We start from the raw sequence: 13,789 nt of genomic DNA, 5'->3' as shown, positions 1-13,789 counted from the left end.
GAAAGATGAAGGAATAAAATATTTAGGTATTTGGATTAAAAATACAATAGAAGAAACAATAAAAATAAATGAAAAACATATATTACAGAAGGTTACAGAATTATGTGAACAATGGAATCCTTTACATATATCATGGCGGGGAAGAGTTCAGTAAAAATGATGATTTCACCTGTGGTTTGCTACTAATTGGGAATGTTACCAGTGTTTTTTCAGGGGTCTTTTTACAAAAAAATAGTGTTCTTACAAAATTTATTTGGCAGGGCAAAATTGCTAGAATTGCCTTAGTGACTTTACAAAAATCAATTGAGGAGGGAGGAGTAAATTTTTCAAATTTCTATAGGTATCATCAAGCCTATATTATGCGCCAGGGTCCTCCCAGAACTCATGGAAAAGTTACCAGATTGGTTAAGATTTGAATGGCAACTCATGTCTCCTATAAGGCTGTGTCATATTATTAGTACTAAAATACCTAGGTTATACAAAGAAAATAGAATATTAATTGACACCTGGAAAACTTTAAAATTGGTAGATAATTTAACTTCTAATCCAATTCATAAATCGACAAATCAAACAATTTGGCTTAACTCCAAGATTCAAATTGGCGGAATTAAGCTTATCTGGAAGCAATGGATAATAGGAGGTATACGTACTCTTGATGATGTAATATCTAATGGTAAACTGCTTGATTTTTCACAGTTGCAACAAAAATTTGGCTTGAATAAATCACAAAATTTAGTTGGCTGCAACTGAAGCAGGCCATTCAGGCAGGGTTCCCTGAATGGAAAAATCTTAATAATCAATATAGTTTAGAATTCCTATGCTTTCTGGCAGACTTTCTGGGATACCAGGCCGCACAGTGGTACAAATTAATATCTGAATTATTGAAAAAAAAAACCCCCCAAGAAATGGTCTTAGAGATATTTGGAGCTTTGAGATTAAGCACGAAATTATGGCATCTCAATGGCCACTTATTTGGTCTTGGAGGATGAGATGTACAATGTCTGCTTCTATGAGACAAACGTGGGTTTTTTTGCTACATAGAGCTTTCTGGATCCCTGTTCGGTTAAAAAAATTAGATAGCTCTAAATCTGATAGATGCTGGAATTGTCCGTATATATTAGAATTTTGGAAATCAATCTGGAATCAAATTAATTCTTTGTTAGAAAATCATGTGGCCTTATCATATGGCACAGTTTTATTCGGTATAGATATGAGAGCAAAGAAACAAATATCATCTAATAATAACAAATTATTGTTAATTTTAACTGGGATTGCCATTCAACAGATCACATATAATTGGACAATTTGGAAGGGTCTTAATTATTGCTTTTGGTGGGATTCTGTTTGTCATATATATAAATGGAAAGGGTGTTAGCTGTCCAAAAAGGGTACTATAACAAATTTCAAAAAGTGTGGAGGCCATTGATGGACTATTGTAAAGATTAAAAATATTCTTCTCTGAATAAAATGTTTAAGATATTAAGGGAGGGAAGGGGGGAAGGGTGTGGGTATTTTTTGATTATAATTAAATTAATTCATCTTTATGAATGATTAAGGAAAAGATTTATTATATTAATTTATAAGAACAAATTATAAGATGTCAGGTGTATTTGAAAGGTAAAATGTTATTTATATTGATTGTACTTGATTTGAGTTGTGAAATGAATAAAGTTTTTAGAGAAAAAGAAAACTGGTAGATAGAGCACCAGCATAAATATAACTTGGACCCACAGATGGGAGCTCAGTTATATCAACAGCAGTGTATTAAAATGAATAAATCCAATCTAAATCCATTCAGAATTGCAACAATTTAAACTCAAAGAAGTAGATTTCTACTGTGCTCAACTCAAACAGCAGCCTTTTCAGTTTGGGAATAAATTGAGTAAATTACTAGCTAGTTAATTACAGGGTAGGTATTTCAGAATGATCATTCAAAAGATCCAATAGTCAGTGGATACTGATATACTGATGGCAATAATCAAAATTACTTAATACTATATTATTAGCAGCTCTACCAAAAGGATATGGGGGAGAGCTCTGCTGAGCTGGACAGGTTTCTGGATAAATTAGAGCTGCTTTACCTTTCTAAGAATGAGAGGGATCGGTTAGATGAATCCTTGAATGTGGGAGAAGTGGAAGGGGTTATCTGTCAGTTAAAAAATGGCAAAGCCCCAGGCCTGAATGAGTATATGTGTCATTTTTACAAACATGGGTGACTTATTATTATTATTATTATTAATTTATTTATTTGGGGGAGGGGTTATTGACCAGGGTAGGGAATGGAGTGAGGGAGGTAAATCAGTTGCCTCCCTCTTTGAGTGAATCAGGTGTCAATGTTATTGAAACCAGGAAAAAACCCACTCTCTGTGAGTTCTATAAGCCTATTTTGTTTTTTAATGTAGAGGCAAAAATTGTAGCTAAGGTTCGACTCCTAAGTTGGGAAGGTTGTTGCTGGGACTTGTCTATGTTGACCAGTCGGGATTTAATTCTAGAAGGCAAGTATGAGATAACATTAGGAGGATGGTGTACTTGTTCCAGGTTTGCTGAGCCCTCCGAAGCAAGATAACTTAATTAGCAATTGATGTTGAAAAGGCCTTCAATATGGTGAGCTGGGCCTTCCTATGGGCTGCAAATATAATTAGGATAGCATTTTTGGCATGCGAGTGAAAGTCTTTTATAAATCCCCAGTGGCATGTCTTCAAATTAACAGCTCGTATATAGGGTTTTTTTAATCCATAGGAAGAGGGACATGACAGATGTCCCCTTTACTCTTTGTGATATCAGTAGAACCCCTTGTGGTCTATATTCAGTCCCTCCCAGATTAGAAGGAAATTCAAACTGGGAATAAAGAACACAGGACTGCATTTTTGCTGATGATAATTTTATGTACAGTATATTAGAGACCGGGTAATGGAAATTTTTTTACTTTACGGTACATTAGTGGGGTTCAAGGTCAACATGGACAAGTCCGAGCTTTTAAGAATTATTATCGCAGGGGATGAAGAACTGAGACTGAAGCAGGCATTCCCTTTTAAATTGACTTGACATTATATGTTTGGGTATTTTGGTACCCAGAAATTTATTACAAAATTGTTCATTTTGAATATACAGTCAAACCTCGGTTTGCGAGTGTTTTGCAAGACAAGCAAAACATTCTCGCAAAACTTGTCTCACAAAACGAGCACTGACTCGATTTGCGAGCACCCCCCCCCCCCCGATAGCCGGCATCGCTCCTCCCCGCTCACAAAGGCCTCCCCGCTCGAATTGGCACCCCCCTCACGCGAATCAGCACCCCCCCGCCCGAACAACTTGAACTTACCCTCCATCTGGCACCGGCACGCAACCCACAGGACGTGCTGATGCCACTAGAAGATCTTCCTGCCTCTGCCGGCCTTGAGTATGCATCTGCGCATGCTCAAGGCCTTCTAAATTCTCCCTCTCGCAGGCAGGGAACTGGGGGGGCCCAGATATAACCTCTAAAGTCGGCACTGTTTAGCCGAACACCCCTTTCTCACTGAAGAAAATTCTCAACAGGAGAGCAGACGACCATAGACAACCAGAATTCAGGAGCTATTAGAATAGCGACCATGACCTGCTGGGAGATAGAGCACACTGAAGCTGCAGGAGACGTTCCATCCAAGACGACCACCTGTTAATCAGTCCTCTATCTCCACCTGCTGGTCGATGTGTGCTATCCCACTAGTCTCTGGATTCATCTGCTGCCGTTGCTAAGGAATCTTAGATATTTGTTCACCACTGAAGTAAATGTTGAGTGCAATGGTATAGAACAGGCCTCTGGTGCTCAGCCTTGAAGCTATGAGCTATGGCATCACAGCTTAAGCTGCAAAATATGCTCTTTTTAGACCCGTTTCGCAGCAAGCAAGATCATCTGTTATGGAAGGTCCATTCACACATACGACCACATACCTTTAGTGAAGTGATAACACATATGCAAATCGAAGAGAAGAGAAGTCGTCAGTTGTTGAATGGTAGGATGACAGCAAAAGGATCCCAATGTCTTTTCAGCAAGAGAACCCAGCACGTGATGATGTAGAACAAAGTGCCAGCAAGATCTCCTACTACTGCCAGAAGAAGAAATGTGCACAGCATGAAGAAGGAACTGTTGGTGTGGGAAGAGAGGTACAAGAAGATGATTACAAAGGAACATGCCTATTTTGCAATGCCCATATTATGCCCATTTCAACTTGTTGTGTTTAGAAAAAGGGGACACCTCGGAGTTCATGCCTTTCTCTGCTGAAATAGTGGTAAAGAATGTTCAATATGATCCATACCACAGTGAGTTGCAAAGTAATAAAATTTGTTCTTATCCATTTATTACCTTTCATTGAATCAAATATAATAAATCAAATCAAATCCTGCTAGTGCAGTCCAGACCTAAGGATTATGTCCCCTTTCCATCAGATGGAAGCAAAAAAAACTTTAAGATTCTGATGCTATCATTGATAAAGGGAAGTCATTCTTCAGTTCAAAGCCACAGGCTAGTCTCAGGGCACTGGTCTTTGACCAGAGGGCCGCCGTGTGAGCAGACTGCTGGGCATGATGGACCACTGGTCTGACCCAGCAGCGGCAATTCTTATGTTCTTATGTTCTTGCCAGACTAACAAGTTGATTCTCAAAATCTACAGCCAGCAGTAAGGCCAGTTAAAATTCACATATGATCAGTGCTGTTATAAGGGAAGGATTGATTGTAAACCGCTCTTAAACCTTGTGTAAAGGGTGGTATATAAAGTATACGAATAGAATAGAATGTGTAGTAGAGATGGCTGTAAATTGTATTTAAATGTAGTCAAACATATGCGTTCCCAATGCTCAGAACAGCACAAACAATGAAACTTTATATGCTCTTACTGATGGAAAAATAATGTCAGCTCTGAACTAGCAGTTGAAGGTTTAAAGAGAGAATTTCTTTTGATTTCCAGTTTAAAATCTCAAAGCTTCCGATGCAGGTGCGGATAGCGCAAGGAGCTGCCACCACCACAGCTTTGAACTGAAAAATAACTTCAGCAAGGGAGCTGGCCAGAAATGAGAAAGAGAAATGCTGCTGCCGCTGCTGCACAGGGAAGGGGAAAGAGAAATGCTGCTGCACAGGGAAGGGTGGGAGGGAAATGCTGCTGCTGCACAGGGAAGTGGAGGAGGAGGGAAATGCTGCTGCCGCTGCTGTACAGAGGTGGGGGCGGAAATGCTGCTGCTCCTGCTGCACAGGGAAGGGTGGAAGGGAAATGCTGCTGCTGCACAGGAAAGTGGGAGGGAGGGAAATGCTACTGCTGATCAGGGAAGGGGGGAGGGGAGGGAAGGGGGAAGAGAAATGCTGCTGCACCCAATTGGGGAGAGAGAGGGAATGAGGGAGAAGGAAGACAAGGGAGAGAAGAGGAACGAGAGATGCCAAGTCCATGGGAGGGAGGGAAAGGAAAGAAGGAAAGGAGACAGATGCCAGACCAGGGGAAAGGAAGGGGGGAGGGAGAGAAAGGAAGGAGAGAGATGGAAATAGGGAGGAAGGAGAGATAGGAAGGGAAGACATGGAAAAGTAGATTTTGAGAAGAAAGCAGAAAAATGGAAAAATTGAATGTTAAGTTAATGCCAAAGATGGATGCAAGTTTGATCCAAACAGACCAGGGATTTTGAATTACAGTCCACTCAAGGGGGCAATACTTTCAAAATAGAACAAAACACAATAGACCCCACTCCTCATCAATACTGGGCAAGGTTCTCAAATAATATCATCATATAACATTTAAAGGCTTTTAAATATTTAAATGTGCTCATAAGCTCTTCAGCAAGGCGCCACAGCAGCAGTACAACATTGCTAGAAAGGTGCTTGAATTTTAATCATAACACATTGAATGGAGTGGCAAATGTTATGGTTCTACAAAAGCTGTTTAATAGTAGACCACTTATCTGAAAAGGTCAGTTCACGGTTCCAACACAGTCTCTTTAAAAAATGACAATTGTGCATGAGATAAAACCCTTTTTAGTTTATAAATCTTTCCTTTAACTGTGGCTACAATTAAAGCAGTTTACATATTATATACATATACTTATTTTGCACCTGGGGCAATGGAGAGTTAAGTGACTTGCCCAGAATCACAAGGAGCTGCAGTGGGAATCAAACTCAGTTTCCCAGATTCTCAGACCACTGCACTAACCACTAGGTTGTTCCTCCACTGCGTCAGGTACAAACTTAGATGTGAATTCACCAGGACAGAAAATTACCTACACTACCTTAATTACACCATTTTGATAGCCTTCAGGCAGTATATAAGAAATTTATTTATTTATAATCAATCCTCCAGAGGTACTTTTCATGCTTCCAATCCAGGACATAGCATGAAATCTGGCAGAAAAAGCCTGAAATCTGGTAGAAGAGGCCCCCTAAGGCACCAACTTGCCCTAAAGAATGTAGGCTGACTCAGTAGCTGACATAATGCAACAAACAATGAAGGACTCATAATAATAATTTTATTCTTTTATACCGCCATAACCAAAAGTTCTAGGCGGTTTACACTAAAAGGAGCTGGACAATCAGCGGAAGTACAATAATACAGTAAAAAATACAAATATTTGTAAAATATTTCAATAATAAAACTCTCATTTAAGTAATAAACTTATCGAACAAAGTGGTCTTAATTAAATTCCGAAAACTGCAATAGGATAGCTTGCTGAATACATTTACCTAACCAAGATTGTTGCCCACCAGCTTGAAATGCTATGGTCCTATCTAAGAGGGTCTTATATCTACACCCATTAATTTCTGGATAAACAAATAAGTAGAAAGTTCTAGTTTCTCTTGATGGTCTATGTAACACAAAATGAGGAAAAAGGTAAGCTGGAGACAATCCTGATATCAGCTTAAAGGAAAATTTGAACAATACTCTTGCCTCCAAAGGCAGCCAATGAAGTAAACAATAATATGGACTAATATGGTCATTCTTTTTTAAACCAAAAATCAATCGAACAGCTGTATTCTGAAGCAGAATGCCGTAAAGAAGAGAACAAAAAGATGATTCAACAACCAAAAGTTAGTTAAATTAAGCGATTCAACAAATTAAAAAAAATTAAACTTGAGTGACTTCAAGGTAATACCCAATGGCCTCCTGAAGGAAGGCAAAATAATGGCTTGATTAAAATGAAAAGACAAAATTACCTTCAGGGGGGAAGCCAAATCAAAAAAGAAGTCTAAGAAAGGATTTCTATGAAAGAGCCTGAAAGTCAGGTCTTTCTAACTGAACAGGTGGCAACAAGAAACGCCAGCAAGGGCCACCAACATCAACTGGACATGCCACTAAGGACCTATGACACAGAACGAGATAGATCAACTCAGCTGCTTGCAGAGAATGGACTACATCCAGATAAGACACACTTTGTCTGAGAGAATTAAGTGCCAAACACTGAACCAGCCATTCTGGCCTTTTTTGGTCTTGAATGTTCAACAGTCAAGGGAGGATGTCCCCAGTTCAGAGCACCAGGACTCAAACATTCTTCTGACATAAGCCAAAAAAGTAGAGTATTTCCACATCTTCAACAAAATGACAATGATGGACAGAAACAGCCCCTTTCTCCTTAGATGCCACCTTTCAAAAGTCAGGCTCTAAACCAGCTGAGATCCAGATCCCGAACCCCTAAGAGAATTGGATCTTGAAGAAGCTGCATGTCTCCCAATAGGGAAAGAGAAGGCCCCATGAAAAGATGAGCATGATTCACATATTAACGCCAGTGAGGCCAATCTGGTGCATTAGAATAACTACATAAGAACATAAGAATTGCTGCTGCTGGGTCAGACCAGTGGTCCATTGTGCCCAGTGGTCCGCTCACTAGGAACAGGTGTGTTGCTATTCTGCTAATCACCTGTCCCACAAGTGACAAAACATACAGAGACCAGAGCTAGGGCCATGGATGCATCGGGGCACTTGGCATTCTGCTTAGATACTATCATGCCAAAAAGTAGAGCTCCTCAATGCTGTACCACAAAGTGAAAGATGCCTGACTAAGCTCCCATTCCCTGGGAACCAGTCTAACAGCTGAGAAAGTCTGCCTACCGACTGGCTACTTCCCACCATTTGGGCTAGGGAGAAAATAAGGAGATCTTCTCATACAGAGAATTTGTGTAATTCCCTGTCCAGTTATTTTTCTAGATTCTCATTGTAACTCACTGCAACTATTTCAAAGTCTTATTGTAAACTGCAATGGATCCTAGTTGAAATTTGCGGGATATAAGTAACGGTATCTCATGGTATGTAGACTAGTGCCTTTTAGTTTCCACTCCCCTCCTGATGACATGTGCTACCACTGTGACATTATTAGAAAGAACAAGCACCACCATCTCCCACGAAGAACTTAGCAGAATTGCAGACGCTATCCGGCCCTCAAACGCCACCTTGGACCCCTGCCCAATCTCCTAATATCAGTCAAGGACTCCTTTATAAACTCTATCCTTCCACTCATCAACACCTCGCTACAAACAGGATAAATGCTCAAAAGTTGGAAATCAGCAATCATAAGGCTGATCCTAAAAAAACCATCCCAAACACACCAACCAGGCCTTGCTCCAACCTAATCTACATATCTAAGATACTGGAAAAGGCAGAACTAACCCAGCTACAAACATTCATCAACAAACAGGAGGCCCTTTCCATATTCCAGTTAGACTTCAGAAAACACCACAGCACTGAAACTGTCTTACTCGACATCATAGGCGACTGTTGGCAACTGCTGGATAAGGGAAATGACTTCCTACTTGTTTTGTTTGACCTGAGTGCAACTTTTGATACCATCGATCACTCTATCCTCTTTGAACACCTCGCAGAAATTGGTATCCATGATACAGCACTACACTGGTTCCAATCCTTTCTGAGCCAAAGATCCTAAAGAGTACTACTTGGCACTAATCTATCCAAACTGAAACAAATCAAATATGAGAGTATCACAGGGGGTCCTATTATCCCCTCTTCTTTTCAATCTCTATATCAAGCCAGTACTTGACATAGCCCAAAAATACCAAATCAAAATCTATTCCTTTGCTGATGACATTCAACTATACCTACCACTAGGCGCAAATTGCAACACCCAGTCCATAAACCTGCTCAACTGCTTATCCGAAATTAAACATTGGATGACCTCAAACAAACTTCAACTGAACGCCTCCAAGGATTAGGAAAGAAAAATGCTCCTACAGCCACCCTTTCCTAACCTGGAAATCAACTATCTTGATAGCAAAAGATAAAGTACAGAGTCTAAGAATTACTCTCAACTCAAACCTATCGATCTCCAAACTAGTGCTGCCCGATTCAGGAAAAACAATTTCGATTCGATTTGATTCAGCCTATTGAATTGGTTTTTCGATTCAATTTGATTTTCCTGCCCAATTGGGGTTTTTTTTTTCAAACATCCTGTTGGGTTTATTTTACAGCCTCTTCACCCCCTTTGCCTTCTCCTAACCACACTGGCGCTGTGGTGTAAACAAAATAAACAAACATAAAAGACTTTTTCTCTCTCTGTTAAATCCTAGCTCACGTTTGCGGTCTAACACCAGTTCTGGCAGGATACACATTTCAAATCTGACATATTGTAATCACAAAACAGAAAATTAGTTTTTCTACCTTTTGTTGTCTGGTCATTATTCAAATTTTGTTGGTCTCAGGCTCTGGTTGTCTTCTGATAACTTGCTTGCCAGGGTCTCCTTCTTCTTTCTCCCTGCTAACCATCCATCTTCCATCTCTGTCCTCCCCTTCCGTTTCCCTTCCCTCCCCCAGGAGGTCTGGCATCTTTCCTTTTTTTCGTCTCCCTCCAGATCCACCTTTTTTTAACTACCCTTTCATCCAGCATCTCTCCTTCCTTCCCCACCACCCCAGGGTCCACCATCTCTCCCTTTCTTTTCTCATCTCCCCTCCTATCCAGTATCTCTATCCTCCCCTCACCATCCCTTGCGTCGAACTTCTCTCCCTTTCTATTCCTTTCCTCCCTAAATCCCATTGTCCATCATCTCTCTCCCTCTCCTCTATTTTCAGACCCATTTCTTCCTCCCCAAAGTCCGGCATATGCACATCTCTTTGAACCCCCCCTTCCCTTCCTCCGTGTACTTCTATACCAGGGCCCCCCTCCCCTGAATGTCTGGCCCCCCTTGAAGGTCTGTCCCCCGCTGAAGGCCTGCACCCCACCCCTAAAGGCCTGTGCCACCATCCCTGAAGGCCTGTTTCACCCTTGAAAGCTTGTCCCCCCCTTAAAGGTCTGCATCCCACCCCTGAAGGCTTGCCCACCACTGAGGGCTGGCTTATCTCCCCCCCCCCCCCTGAGGGCTGGCTTATCCTCCCCCTGAGGGCTGGCTTATCCCCCCCCCTGAGGGCTGGCTTATCCCCCCCCCTGAGGGCTGGCTTATCTCCCCCCCCTGAGGGCTGGCTTATCCCCCCCTGAGGGCTGGCTTATCCCCCCCTTAAAGACCTGTCCCCCTTTGAAGGCATGCCTCCCCCCCTTGAAGGCTTGTCCCCCTCTTGAGGGCCTATCCCACCCCTGAAGGCCTGCCTGTCTCCCCCTAAAGGCCTGTGGCCCCCTTGAAGACCTGTCCTCCCTTTGAAGGCTTGTCCCCCCTTGAAAGCCTATCCCACCCCTGAAGGCCTGCCTGTCCCCCCTAAAGGCCTGTCCCTCCCTTGAAGACCTGTCCCCCCCTTTGAAGGCCTGCCTGCCTGTCCCACTCCGAAGGACTGCTCACTCCCCCCCCCAGCGTCCGACTTCCACCCCCCTTGCCTTCCACTTCTCCCCCCCCGGCCTCCCTGCACTGTTTACCTTCCAGCTGGAACAGCCTGCAAACAAGATCGCGGTGTTAGCTATCTTAGTACTGCTTCGGAGCTGGTTCCTCCATCGCAGTCCCGCCCCCTCCTCTGACATCAGAGGAGCGGCAGGACCGCGACGGAGGAACCAGCTCCGAAGCAGTACTAAGATCGCTAACACCGCGATCTTGTTTGCAGGCTGTTCCGGCTGGAAAGTAAACAGTGCGGGGAGGCCGGGGGGGGGGGGGAGCGGAAGGCCGAGGGGGTGGGAGCCGGAAGCCGGGGGGGAGGGGGAAGCCGACTGACCCTTCCCCCTCGCCTTCTAAAGCAGGTGCGGCAGCTGCAGCTTCTGCTTTAGGGGGTGAGGGTGAGGGTCAGGCGAATCGGGAAGCTGTTTTTTTTTTGTTTTGAACCGATTTGAATCGATTCACCTGAAGTGAATCGGTGAACTGATTCGAATCGTGAACCAGGCAGCACTACTCCAAACACATCTCACAAGTAGTCTCTTCCTTCTTCTACTACCTCTGTCAGCTCCAAAAGATAAGAAACTACTTCACAGAACAAGACTTCACCCAACTACTCTATGTCTTTGTTCTTAAATGCCTGGATTACTGAAATGCTTTATTCAATGGTCTTACAGCAAAAAATACCAAACTACAGCGAGTTCAAAATGCAGCAATAAGACTATTGAAAAACCTACAAGCCTATGACTCAGTCTCTCCAGCACTGATATCGGTCCACTAGTTGCCCATAACCAAATGTTGCATTCTCCAAGGCCTAGTGTTGGCATATAAAGCTCTCTACAACAGTGGTCTCAAACTCAAACCATTTGCAGGGTCACATTTTGGATTTGTAGGTACTTGGAGGGCCTCATAAAAAATGGTTAATGTCTTATTAAAGAAATTACAATTTTGCATGAGTTAAAACTCTATAGTTTATAAATCTTTCCTTTTGGCTAAATCTTAATAATAATATTGTCATTTATAGCTAAAGAGACATATGATCAAGAAGGAAAAATTATGTTCTTACCTGTTAATTTTCTTTCCCTTAGACGCAGCAGATGAATCCAGAGATCAATGGGATAGCCCATATCTACCAGCAGGCGGAGATAGAGAAACTGATTAACAGGTGGTCCTATTGGCTGGCACTCCTCCTGTTTATCCAATATAGCTCCTTGCCCAAGCATCCGTAACCAACAATAGGCATAGCCTGTAAAAAACTTCTTTCCCATAACAAATCTCAAAATGCAATAATACAGAAAACAACCTGCCACAAGAACCAACTGCGAAAGTTGCAAAAGAAAAAAACGAGAGACAATATCCAGAAAGTGTGGGGCTCTGGATTCATCTGCTGTGTCTAAGGGAAAGAAAATTAACAGGTAAGAACATAATTTTTCCTTCCCTAGCAACAGCAGCAGATGAATCCAGAGACCAATGGGATGTAGCAAAGCAATCCTCAATCTGGGTGGGAAGCAAACGCCGCCTCCGCAACAACCGAAGCACAAAACGCCCCTACCACATGCGCCCTCACATCCAAGCAGAAATGCGGAGAGAAAGCACTCTCGGAAGACCAATTAGCCGCGAGACAAATCTCCTCCAAGGAAAAAACCTCTGGGCCGAGCCCAAGAAGCAGCCATCGCTCCAGCGGAATGGTCATGAAGTTCTTTCGCCAACCGCTTCCCTGCCAGCAAGCAAGCATAAAGAATGTCCTCCTGGACCCATCAAGCGGTGGAGGCGTTGGACGCTGCCATACGTTTGAGGCGTCCCTTGAAAAACACAAAAAGGAGATATAAACAACTAAAAGTTGTTAGAAATCTAGCTCGCGGAGAACGCTACGCACCCAATATTTCCTCCAAGCAAGAAGGAAGGAAAAGTGAGCGTGACATAAAAGAAAGGATGACACCACCCTAGAAAGAAATAGTGGTACCATCCGAACTGATACCCCATATTTCGGAAATCAGAAGTAGGAATCCCCGCTAAACAAGGCCTGCAATATAGAAAACTGCAGAGCGGTAGCCATGGCCACAAGAAACCCCGTGTTCAATGGCACAGCCCTTTAGAATCCCAAAAGACCAGGATGAAATGAAGCCATCGGTAAACCGAGAAGCAGTACGTGAAGATCGTACTCCAAACCAGGCTTTCTAGGAGGTGCATGAATATACCACACTTCGTTTAGGAAATGAACCACATGAAGCTGAGAAGTAAGCGAAGAGCAATATACCTAGCCCTTGCAACAAGCCAAGAATGGCAAAAGAAGCTGAAGGGAATTGAACGCGAAGCCCTCGGCAATACACTTGTGCCAAAAAGGAACTCTGGAGTGGTTCAGACGTGAAGAAGCACCCAAGAAAGGAAAAAACCTCCAAAAAGAAGCAGAAGCCACAGAAGACGACGTCCGTAGCACCTGGATAAGAGAAGAACAACCTGCTTCGCATAACCCTTACACGTCAGCCAAGACTTTTCAAAAAGCTAGGTCGTAATACTAAAGTAGCACAAATATCCATGTTGATCGGACCCTAGGCGAGCATAGCCAGAGATACCAGAAAACTTCTTAGTCCGGCTGTCGAAAGACTCATCAATTCCGCATAGCAAGGATGGCGCCGCCAATCCAGAGAATCTACAAATACTGTGCCCGGAAAGCCAGCATCAGCCAGCGGAAAACACTGAAAAAGGGAAGGTAGAGGCGAGAAAGGAGCCAAGCAGTAACCCCCTCTAACTCCCACTCCCTGGGCCCGCCAAAGAAGCCAGGAAGCTTAGAATTGAGAGACGAGGCCATGAGGCCTAGGTCCAGGAGATCTCACGTCCATAAAAAGAGCTAGAACGCCTGAGCCACAAATCTCCATATCCAGGATGCAGAAGATTACACTATGACTAACATGCACACTTTCCAGAGCGTACACAGTGCTGTACACTGCAACATACAAGAAATGGGCCATGCTCAGATTCCGCGGAGAGAAAGTCTATCCAAACTCTTATCCTGATCCAAAAAAGGAATTGCCAACAGAAGATGAAGAT

At 42.9% G+C, this 13,789-nt stretch overlaps 1 protein-coding gene across 7 annotated transcripts in view; it reads right to left on the bottom strand.

The window, feature by feature from the left end:
• Nucleotides 1-13,789, bottom strand: part of YARS2 (tyrosyl-tRNA synthetase 2) — a 136,439-nt gene that overhangs the window by 23,666 nt on the left and 98,984 nt on the right. For all 7 annotated transcript variants that reach the window (XR_004536724.1, XM_033917549.1, XM_033917521.1 and 4 more), the window contains one exon: nucleotides 3,928-4,120. The gene's annotated coding sequence lies outside the window, so the exon portion shown is untranslated. The remainder of the gene's footprint in view (nucleotides 1-3,927; nucleotides 4,121-13,789) is intronic.

This window comes from Geotrypetes seraphini, chromosome 1 (genome assembly GCF_902459505.1).
Source record: "Geotrypetes seraphini chromosome 1, aGeoSer1.1, whole genome shotgun sequence".
NCBI lineage: Eukaryota > Metazoa > Chordata > Amphibia > Gymnophiona > Dermophiidae > Geotrypetes > Geotrypetes seraphini.
This window is presented reverse-complemented; position numbering and strand designations above follow the sequence as displayed.